This window comes from Rattus norvegicus, chromosome 2 (assembly GCF_021556685.1).
Source record: "Rattus norvegicus strain SHRSP/BbbUtx chromosome 2, alternate assembly SHRSP_T2T, whole genome shotgun sequence".
NCBI lineage: Eukaryota > Metazoa > Chordata > Mammalia > Rodentia > Muridae > Rattus > Rattus norvegicus.
The window spans coordinates 194,858,563-194,870,597 of NC_141535.1; the positions used below are offsets into that span (position 1 = coordinate 194,858,563).

At 43.3% G+C, this 12,035-nt stretch overlaps 1 long non-coding RNA gene across 1 annotated transcript in view; it reads left to right on the top strand.

The window, feature by feature from the left end:
• LOC147996479 (uncharacterized) overlaps window positions 1–12,035 on the top strand; it is a 142,285-nt gene that overhangs the window by 58,343 nt on the left and 71,907 nt on the right. The gene's annotated exons all lie outside the window — the stretch shown is intronic.

The window sequence follows — 12,035 nt, forward strand, 5'->3', positions numbered from 1 at the left end:
TTTCTACCAGGGCGAGGGCACAAAAGGAAGCTTGGAGAAGGAAGAAGTGTAATCTGCTGCAGTTGGAGCAAAGTCTTCCCAACTTTCCACTTCTCCCCACTTTTTCTCTGTGCTACAGTTGTGAAAGACCTTTCTAGAGCTTTTGTCTGTTTGGAATTTAGAAGATGACCTGGTCAAATCACCATCAGACTGTTGATTGAGGTCAGTAAACATCTCTAGTGTATCCAGGATCATTGGCAAAAGGCATGCTGAAATCACAGACTTCACAGACAACCAACGACAGAGTGCTTAACCTGCCATTCCCCCACCACACCATCATACTCAATGCCTGAAAATGTGTGGTCAGTCCATCTAGCCTCTTTCTTATCTTGTACAAAACTCTCACAGTCATAAGAACCTCTGTTTAATTACGGTTTATTTATTTAATGTGCATGGATATTCTGTCTACATGTATATCTGCACACCAGAAGAGATTATCCATTGGATTCCATAGGACTAGAGGTATAGATGGTTGTGAGCTACACTGTGGGTGCTGGGAATTGAACTCAGGGCCTCCGGAAGGAATCCTAACCTCTTAACCCTAAGCTATCTCTCCAGCCCCATGTTTAATTTAGATTCTATGGGCTCTTGGGGTGTGTTCCCCCTGTGAGGAGGGGCTGTACAAATGATCACATGCTGACCCTCGAGGATTTGTCCCTATTTTTGACACTGGCTTCAGCTTTGTTATCCTCTGCTACAGTTTTAATCTGAAATGTTTCCTGAAGGCTAGTGTGTTGAATGTTTAGCATCCCTCCCCCAAGCTGGTAGTGCTATTTTGAGAGATTGTAGCCTAGCTGAAGGATGTGGACCATTGGAAGTGGGAGGGGCTATAACTTTGAGAGCTAGACATGTTTTCCAGCCTGATCTCCCCTTCGCTTACAGTCTCTGTGAGACAAATAGCCTTCTCCTCCGCATGCTCTCACTGTGCTGATGCTCTTCTCCTTCACCATGGTCCGGAATCAAAGGAGTCAAGGACTGTGGACTGAAATCTTTCCAACCATGAGCCAAAGAAACAAAACAAAACAAATCCAAAAAACAAAAGCCACAAACAAACAAAAAAAACAGCAAAACAAACAAAAACAAAAAATAAAAAGCAAAAGCAAAACAACAGCAACAACAACAACTCCTTGTTCCCCCGTGTACTGGCTAGTTTTATGTCAACTTGACACAAAGCTAGAGTGGTCAGATAGGGAACCTCAGTTGAGAAAATCCCTCCATAAGATCCAGCTGTAAGGCATTGTTTTAGTTAGTGATCAATGGGGGAGGGCCCAGCCCACTGTGGATGGTGCCATCCCTGGGTTGGTGGTCCTGGGTTTTATAAGAAGGTAGGTGGAGCAAGCCGTAGAGACCAAGCCACCCTCCATGACCTCTGCACGTTTCTGCCCTAAGAGTACGCGCCCTCGCTGCTTTTGATGATGGACTGTGAGCAAAATAAACCCTTTCCTTCCTAAGTCGCTTTGGCTGTGGCGTTTCATCACAACAATGAAAACCCTAAATAAGATACCCCTGACGTTTCTGTTGGGTGTTTCGTCACAACGATGATAAAGGTAACTAACAAAGGGGGTGCAGCGACAGCTCAGTGGTCAGGGCACTTTCTGTTTTTCCAATGTGCTTGGGTTCAGTTCTTAGCAACCACTTCATACCTTCTGGCTTTGGTGAGCACCAGGAAGGCATGCGGTGCATATAAAGTCACAAAGGTATGCATACATACATACATACATACATACATACATACATACACATTAATTTAAAAAAATAGACAAATAAAAGGGGTAACTAACATTGATGGAAAACTTCTGAGGACAGAATACCACTTCTAACCATCTCTGGTTCCCTTTATAGATATTATGCAGTGCTTTACCCATGCCCTACAGAAACTAATGTCTCCCTGCACTTCCACTTCCTCCCTCTCCCTCTCTCCTCTTCCCTTTCCCTCTCTCCCTCTCTCCTCTTCCCTTTCCCTCTCTCCCTCTCTTTTCTTCTCCCCTCCCTCTTCCTCCCTCTCTCCCTCCCTCCTCTCTCTCTCCTTCCCCCTCTCTTTCTTTCTTTCTTTCTTTCTTTCTTTCTTTCTTTCTTTCTTTCTTTCTTTCTTTCTTTCTTTCTTTCTTTGCTGGAGATAGGACTAAGGGCTTCATGAATGCCAGGCAAGAGCTCCAGCCCTGAGCTCCACCTCCAGCCTCATACATTTCTTGAACACAGAAAAATAAACTTAGTAAAAGAAGTACAACTGCAACCCCTACCTTTCAATGTGCTTGCAGTCTATTGAGAAATAAAATATTGAAAAAGCAAATAACTTCCCAAAGCCAACGTTTCCATTCGGTTCTTACAAAACACCTGTACTATTACAAGACAGTGCGATGCATTCCATTTAAGAATGTGCATTATTCCCTGGGTTCGGTCCCCAGCTCCAAAAAAAAGAACCAAAAAAAAAAAAAAAAGAATGTGCATTATTTCAGGAGAAAAGAAACCCAGCCTTACATTCTGACAGTCACCGAGTGTTTGTAGTATTCCAGGCAGCTCTGAGTCGTCCCTTCATTTTGTCCTTTCTTACTCACAGTGCAATGTAGCTTAATGATAGTACTAGGTACTGTTCATTGAGCGTTCATTCTGTGATAGGCAAAGTACCTTCATTCATTCTCCGTATGAAACTCAATGCTTGCCAGAAGGCTGCTGACTACTGCTTTATTATCTTATAGACCAGGCTAACGGAGAAGAAACAATGTGATCGGTGAGGTCAGTTGCTGACTTGCTGGGTTTGAGGACCATCTGTTTAACAACAGAAGACGAGCTCTGAATCACTTCGCCTGAGATTTGAATGGTCTCTGGGGATGGCCCACATCAGATTCCTGTCTCAATACCTGCTAGCTGTGCGACTTGAAACCCACCTCCCCGCCGAGTTCCATCCTTCTGATTTACAGAGCAGAAATTCTAACCACTACTCTGAAAGGTGGTTGGGAGTCGAGATGGTTCATTTTAATTGTTGTCCTTGATGCAATCTAGAAATCACCTGGAAGAGAGTTTCAGTGAAGGATTCTTCGTCTTGGTCAGACTGGCCTGAGGGCATGTCTGTGGGAATTTATCTTTGTTTATGGTAATTGGAGTGGGGAAAAGTACTGTGAGTAGCACAGTTCTCTAGGCTGGAGGGTCCTGGAGAGGAGAAAGTGATATAATTACAAACGTGGATGCTTCCTATGCTCTCCATTTCCTGAATCCAAATGTAGAGTAGCCAGCTGCCTTGAGTTTCCCACAATGCTGAACCATAACCTGCCACTGCAGGTTAGAAAAAAAAGTCTTTCTTAAGTTGCTTTTCTTTAGCACATTTTTATCGCAGCAACAGGAAACAAAAGTAACAGAAATATTAAATTTGATCATCTATGTGCATATCACAATTATACAGTAGATCTCAATGTGTTAGTCTCCTTCCTTTGAAAAAGTCATATACCCCAGGGAGACAGCTCAGTGAGGAAAGTGCTTGTTGTCTAAGTTTGAGGACCTGAGTTCAAATACTCAGAACCCATGTAAAACCTGGTAGAGTAGCATTCATCTATAATCCCAGTGTTCCCACAGGGAAACAGGAAACCCCTGTAGCTCATAGGTCAGCTAATCTGGCATATGCCGAGGTGAGCAAGAGCAGACAGAAAGGGCTTGTCTCAGGCAAAGACAATACCTAAAGTTAAACTCAGACCATGCACATGCCATGGCGCATGTGCCTGAGTACACACACATATGAATATTTACACACACATACGTGGATACACATAATACACATACACATAAAACACCCCAAACCCCTATTCATAATTAAAAACCAAGTTGTTTTTCAAACCTGCTGTTGGGTCACCATTGCTGCCCCTAGCCAGGTTCCATAGCTTTCCCCAGTCACTTTCAGATATTAGTTTTACTTACAGGTATTAAAAAGGCCAGGTGGATCTAAATCAATACTTTCATTTCACATCCAATTTAAGCTTTTCTCTTTCTTTCCAACTCAGGCTCTGCTGGTGCTCAGTAACCTGCTGTGGGGTAAACGTGGTTGTTAATTTCTTTAAGCTCCTTTTCCATCCCATCTTAGCTACAGGCAACTGCCTGGAGCTCCTGCAGGGCTGAGGTGGGAAAGAAATGAGAAGGACTTTTCCAGATGCTGAATTGCTGCCTCTTTCCCTCATGATATGTTTTTGTGGGCTTTAAAAAAATTCTTTCTGGCGTATTTCCACCACTGGGCTTCTGATGTGGCCTCCAAACTTCCCTCCTTAGACTCTCTGCTGATAGCACCCTCCTTGGGCTGTCCTCAAGAAAGCATTCATCCACCTCCTGTTCAGAGAGCTGATAACCCTAGGGAAATGACTGAGACACTGGGAGGCTCTGGCGAGCTACAACTCTCCCATTCTTCTGGCTCTATGACCTCTCACTCCGTAGGCAGAGCACACCTCCAGTGACACTCTCTCTGCTTCGCCCCAATGCTGTAAAAAACTTCCTTATCTCCCTTACATCAGTATACACTTTCTCCAAGATGGAGGTGGGGGCATTTGAGCCAGGACATTTTGTGGAGCAAACAAATCCCAGTGTATCCTACCATCGAATATCCTCTTGATTAATCTCTGGTCCTCCATCACAAGTGAGATCGATGTGGCTGCTAGGAGCACGAATTGAATTTTTTTGTTTTCTCCTGAACCCTGAGTGTGAGATACTTCTCAGCACCTTTAGAAAGAATGCATGCTTAACCATTGTTTTCCTTGGCTTGAATTCTGAGACAATAAACATATTCTAATTGGAAGATATCACAGTGATTGCCTCCTACACATACACAGTTCTAACCACAGTAACAATGTACACAGTCTTAAAATTCAAACAACGGAGGGGTTGGAGAGAGGGCTCAGTAGTTAAGAGTATGTACTGCTTTTGCAGACGACGAGGGTTCAGTTCCCAGCTCCCACACCTGTGACTCATGGTCCCTCTAATTCCAGCTCCAGGGGATCTAATGACCTCTTCTTGACTCTGTGGGCATCTGTACTTACATATACATATCCACACACAGACACACGTAATTCTTTTTAATCTTTAAGAAAATAAAAATGAACAAAAATCAAATAATAGAAAAGGGCATTTGCTTCCTCTCTTCGTGTTGGACCTATACAACAGTTCCAACAAGCCCCCGTTTTCTTCTGTTTATTTTAACCAGTCCTTCCTACTCGATAAATGACATACATGTATAATATTGGATTCTAAAACGTTGGCTCCTGACTGTTGACTTCCTAATGCCAAAGAGGAAAACTTAGTTCCTTCAATGCCTACTTCTTTCCATCTCTCCCATCAGAAGTATTTCCTTTTCCCTTCTTCCCAATAGCATCACTGAGTGGCTTTTGATTAGTGTACCTGTTATTGTTACTATGTGAACATTAACACTTCAGTTACATCACTCAATGATTTTTTCTCTGTTCTTAACTATCCTTTCTTTCCGTTCAATCCCTTCTGGTTTCAGTTGTTTGTTTAATATGTAGCATATGTACATTTCTTCAGACTCCTAAACAAAGCGATGCAACTGTTCTCGTACAGCTGCACACCTAAGACAATCTGTCTGGCCTGATCAGCCATTTCTAGGTCAAGATCTACAAGATCCCCCATTCAGTTTGAGCTCCTTGGACTCTACTCTCTTGAGTTCAGTACATGTCCTTGGCCGTGGATGCTCCCTTATCATAACCTGAGACATCACACTCTCAGCTGTGTTAGATTCCTGTTTGTTGGGATAGCAGCATTTTATTTTTTGTTTATATTTTTATTATGAATTTACTCACTTTCTTTTTCACTCTGGTGGAGGTTCTTTTGAAAAGTTGATGGCTGGTGGATTTTTAGATCTCACTGGAAATGTCAGAGAAAGGGAAAGTTTGGCTAGGTATTGAATTCTAAATTCAAAGTGACTTCTTCCTTTCAGAGGTTTAGTAGTATTAGTTTAGTGTCTTTAGTTCTGATATTTCTGATCCAAATCTAATGCCATTTTGATAGCTAATATTTAATGTATTTCTCTTCTTTATTCATGTTGCTCAAAACTTTACAATCACACCTTGCTATGGGTTTTTAAAAATAATTCAAGCTAGAAAGATGGTTCAGCAGGTAAAGTATATACTGTCAGACACGACAACCTGAGTTCGGTCCCTGAGATTCAAATGGTAGCAGGAGGGAACTGACTCCCACAAATTGTCCTCTGACTTGAAGCACATATTAGGGCTTGTGTGTGCTTACTCACCCACCCACACCTGCACAAAATAAACAAACAAGTGCAAAGCCATCCCTGGGGCATATATTGTGTTCCTTCATTTTTCCTTTGGAATTCTCCTAGCTGGATACAGCCTATAGATGATTCCTTGGTCAAAAAAGTTTTCTTTACATTCTGTTCTTGTAACTATGTGTACTTTCATTTCTTTTTCCTTCAAATATTTTAAAACTTGTACTTCTGTCACATTTCAACTTATAAACATTCTTCTGTGCTATTTAGATTTTTCATACCAGCCTTCTCTTTTGGAAAATTATAGGGTTTTTTTTTTTTCTGTTTTATGCCCCTTTCCCTCTGTCTCATTGTTGATGCTTACTTGGACTCCATTTTCCATTATCTAAAAAAATCATCTCAAATGTTTTTAGTGAGGTGACTTAGTTCTGCTCTCAATTATGGCTGATGTCCCCCAAATTTAAAGTCTCAAAGTCGTCTCAAGAATTAACTCTACTCAAGGCTTGGACAGAGTCATAGAGGTGTAATTTCATGTTATCTTAAGACTGGAAGTCGATATGGGTAGCTAGGCTTCCTAGATTTAAAAATATCCCTCTGAAACCTGTGGAAGCCATCTTTTCTTTGATCTTTTTTTGTGATTTTGTGCCGATGGCTCAGCTTGGTTTCTTCAGAAAACACTTGTCCTTATGAACTGATCTTACTAATGCCCAGAAACAAGAGTGAGGGAAATACTACACTCAGAGTAGCCATGGGTTGCAATGAGGCAACACAGAACTCTGTTTCTCTACTGGCTATCATTTGGCTTCAGAACCACTGATCATTAGTCTTGTAGGACTGATTTCCAGATACAAATGACCATTCTTTGGTATGCTCTACACATGGGCAGAAAACAGAAAAAAGTTACTTACTACGCCTTGCTTCCTCGGGTCAAAGTTTCTGTATTTTAGATTGCTTCTGATGGACACCAAGCATGTCCCACAATATTGTTTCCCATTCCCCACCACAGGGAAGCTGTAGATCAGTGGTGCAGACCTAAGAGGAAGTGCTCTTATTTTGCAACTGCATGAACTTATTTGGATCCCAGGCTCAGTGGGCTATGGTGCTACACATGGTAATGGGGAAGTGGCAAAAGGCCTTAAGTGGATCTGAGGTGATGCATGAGAGGCCTTCAGTACAGGTGGGATGAGTTTGCACCTCATTCACACTTCCTCACCCCAGGAATCTAGGGTTCTCCACCCACCTAAGTCAAAGCTATGCCTTCTACATTCCAGGCTCTAACATTCACTATGATCTTTGCTTCCATGGTTTGATCTCTCTCTCTCTCTCTCTCTCTCTCTCTCTCTCTCTCTCTCTCTCTCTGTCTGTGTACATGTGTATATGCTTGCATGTGTACGTGCATGAGTGTCAGCATATGCATGTTATAGCATGTATGTGGAAATTAGCAGATAGCCTTGAGTGCTGGACCTTGCCTTCCACCTTATTAGAGTCAGCATCTCTTGTTTGTAACTATGTGTGCCAGCCACCCTAGCTGGCTCATGGACTTCCGAAGATTCCCTTGTCTCAGACTCCTGTCTCACTGGGAAGTGCTGGGATAGAGCTGCTCACTGTCCCAGGAACCCAAAGTCAGGTCCTCATGCTTGCACAGCTAACACTGCACACTGAGCCTTCTCTGCCGCCATGGGCTTCGATTTTATTAATACTTTTCAGTCATTTTAGTTGAAATTTTTTGGAGGAAGTGGATATAATCTTATTCTGCCATGCATTAAGTCTACAAGGACATGTGCAGTTTAAAAAATGTCTTATTGGTGTATGTAAATTATACATAATAATTGGTTTTACTATGATACATGTATACAATGCACTTCATCACATCGCCCCTATTGCCCATTCTTGTTCCCCTCCCATGTTGCTAATCTCTTCCTACTTTCATGTTCTTGTGTGTGTGACCCAGAGAGTTTCACTGGATTATTTATGGAGCACATGAACCTCAACCAAAGAAAATACCCACTCCTTCCCTCTCAACCACTAACAGTGTCTAAATCCTCAGGAGGAAGGTAGGGCTCTCTGAGGTCCTGCCCTGTCCCATGACAGGATGTTGGCAGACTGTATCTTATATGGACAATGATTTTTTATGAGAACCTCAGTCTTCTACATCCAACCTTTCATCAATTCTAATAGCAAATATAATTGTTGTGGCATGAAAGGAGTCCCATTTATCTATGAATGAGTTTTGTTGTTACCTGTTCCAACAGAGAAGATAACATTTTTTTTCCTGTGTGGGATATAGGATTCTAGAGGGCATTCTGAGGTAGCAGCATCTTAGCTAGGACTCCAAGTGCATGTATGACTCCGTATCAAGCAATGGGATGTGGTGTAGAGTCAGGTAAGACTTTCCAGGAACAAAGAAGGCCAGCGAGTAAAGATGGGGAAGTGGGAAGGAAGTGTGTCTGTTCAAGACTGATGCACAGCTTTGGTCGGATGGCATGTGGGAGGAGTATGAAAAAGTTATTCATGGAGGGCCGGTAAAGCCAGGGCAATTGAGACCTTGTCATACACCTGGTGTCATGAGGGTGAGCAGTAAGTGACATTAGCCCAGAGGCCACGGGGTCAAGTGTCAAAGAAGGTGACTCTGAAAGTGTGAGCAACTTGAAGAATGTGGCAAAATATTGGAAGAGAAGATGAGGAGCGGTTGGTTTGCAAGTCCAGAGGGTCAGTTGCCATGATGCCTGGGGCTGGATCTACTGTAATACCCCGTATATTATACTCAAAGTTTGTCCGAAAGCTTTCTGTGTGCATGGCATCTGTTTTATTAAACTCGGAGTCCCCTGAGGTCAGCACAGAGTTTCACCCACGGTAAATACTCAATAAATGTTTGTTGAATGCATGGGCAAGTAAGCCTGGGGATTTAAGTGTTTGCCGGCTCTCTGGTAATGCTTGGCAGCTTGTGAGCAGGGGCAGGGACAGCAGTCAGGGAGCCTGAGCTCAGGAGTCAGGAGTCAGGAGAGTAGTTCTGAACACACCAAGCCTTAGGGAGCTAAGGTATCAACAATGGCGGCACGCAGATAGATGCTGACACTAGATGTATCCACCAATGGTATGTGTGGCTCATAAGGGGTATTTATGTTTCTTGTATCATGAAGCTCATGACAACTATGGTAGGATGAAGGGTCCATCTTGCAATACCCATGTTATAGGGGTACTACTGGGGCTTTGGTCACACAGGATACTAAACCATAGAGTCACACACCTATACATCCAGCTTTGCATTAAGGTTGCTTCAGCCTCATCATACACATGCTCTCTAGACACGCACACACACAAGCACGCATGCACGCATGCACACATGCACACATGTGATGATAGGTGAGCACAAACAGACCTTCATACACAGAAGTACACACAGATATATAAATCCCCGGGGAAAGTTTAACAATTTATTTTATGCAGGTCTTCAGGAAAAAAAAATCTCTCAGGCTGTCAGACTGCATAAGCTGCTGTAGGAGGAGGGGAAAGGACCAAAGTGTCTCCTTGACAGCTCCCATTAACTGAAATACGAGGTGAAAGAGAACGAAATAAAATTGGGAATGAGATGACAGGGTTCTCTATCTGACAGAAATGTTTGCAAGCTGCTGGCCTGATTGCGTGCATTCATCACCCACTGCAGCCAGCACAGCCCCTCTGTGGATGCCTTCCTCACAGTCACTGGGGAGGCAATCTTTTTTGGGAAGCAGATGTCCCTGGCTCATCACTTCAGACAAGCAGTTGTGCGGTGGATGAGCTGGGACTCCCGGTGTGTTTGATGTCCAGCTCTTCTTCACACTGAGTTCTACTCCCTTCCCAGGTCCAACGAACTCAGTCTCCTCCTTCTGTGTTCTGGGACTTAGTTTTCCATTCCCAGCAAGTTCCTCCATTCTAGAATGTTCAATATTCAATGACGCTTCCCCCGCCCCCAATCACCTGTACATGCAAACTATCCCACATTCCAGGCTCAACTTCTCTCTGGTCAGACCAGTTTCCAAGCCCCATTGCCAAGAGCATCTCACGGGTGTTCTGTATCCTTCTCTTTGTGCTTCTCTTAGGCTCAGGCCTAGCTTGTAGGAACTTTTGTGGGTTTCATCAGCTTCCTTGTCCCAAACCAATCCCTTCCCTTTCTCATAATCCCACAAATGAGCGAGAGGCAGAAGTTTGCAAGGCCCAGGGTGTGAGGAGATACACGGACACTGAGAGTTCAGGGTCAAGCAAATCAGCTCATGTTTTGCAAGGATTTCCTTGTTTGTCCAGACATCATTTTGTCCCAATCCTCACTTCTTCATCTTCCTCATTCCTGAATGATAAAGGAGGACCAAGAGATACTGCCATTTCTCACTGGGAAGAGCTATTGATATAGGCTTTTCCTCATCCAGCTCCCCCTCCGTCCATCCCTCCTTCTTGGGAGACACTTTAATCTGTGAATTAGTGTCTTAACGGACGTCGTTATCTTTCTCTGTATATCAGAGTGCACCACTCTCTTCTCTTCCCTACGTTCTTCTGTGCTCTCATCGTCCTTCACATAACACTGGAAGGATGAGCTAATGTGAACTTGCATTGTGACCTTGGGAAGGCCTAAGCTTCTGTGTTCTCGCTTCTTGTCTTTGAGAGGTGCTATGAAGGTCAGCTGTCAGAATGGGTGCAGTTCTCAGCACACAGTGCTGGTAGTGGGTCTAACTTCTTCATCTCATTCTTCCAGCTCCACAGTCTCCCTGCCCAGGCCAGTCAGACCCCTGCCTTCAGTACATGGCTCTCCTTCTCTAGCTTCATGCTTCCCATCAAGAAAGAGCCTTCTGCCACCTCCATTGCTGCTGAAGACTACCTTTCCACCATAGGCTACCAGGAATGGTCTCCAGCCCACATTCCCATTCTCCCTCAGTGCTGATGCTTAATACCAACGAATGCTAACTCTGGATCTAACTAGAAGCCCTAGGCAAAGAAAATCTGATGCCTCACAGTTAGCCTTCATTGACACTCCTCCAATCATTTGAAGATTATCTATTTCTACTCCCTGCTCTTATTCCATACAACATCCCAAATGGCTTCTCCATTTCCCCTGTTTTGGTGACTATATTAGTGATGCCAATTTTAAGAAAACAGTTCAGCCCTGTCCTCTAAGCTCAAGATTTATAAATGGCTTATTTAATGTATCCTTTTCCATTGGTTCCAGAGTGTGCAAATCAGTGTGTGCTCTTCCTCTCACCGTCATCCCCATGATGTCTAGTTGGATGGCACCGCAGTGCTCCACATGTCAGGAGTGAGTGCTCTGTTATCATCCGTCACACCATCCCCACTTCAGTCCCCGTATCTAGTCCATTATCAAATTTATGGATTTTCTCCCCTAAATCTCTCAGAATCATTCTTCTTTTCTTTATCTTCCTGGAACATCCCTGCCCAAGTTAAAACTATTATCTTTTGCCTGGATTATGTTATAGTTTCTTAACTTGTCTCTTCAGAGACATGCATGTCCTGTCTCTTAATATTCTGACCACTTTCTATATATTGGTCTAGAAGAAACCTTAAAAACAAAACAAACAAACAAAAAACCCGAAACACCCTCCACAACAAACAAACCAAGACCACACAGGTGATAAAGCCACTATATCCCCTAAAATTCTTAATTCCCCTTGAGTTTAAAATGGAATTTAAGGTCCTTAACCCATCCTTCGCTAGCTTACGTATCCCCTCACCCAACCTTGGTTTTTGGCATATTTTTCCTTTCCCCACTTCTGTAAAACTGGCTTTAGTCAAA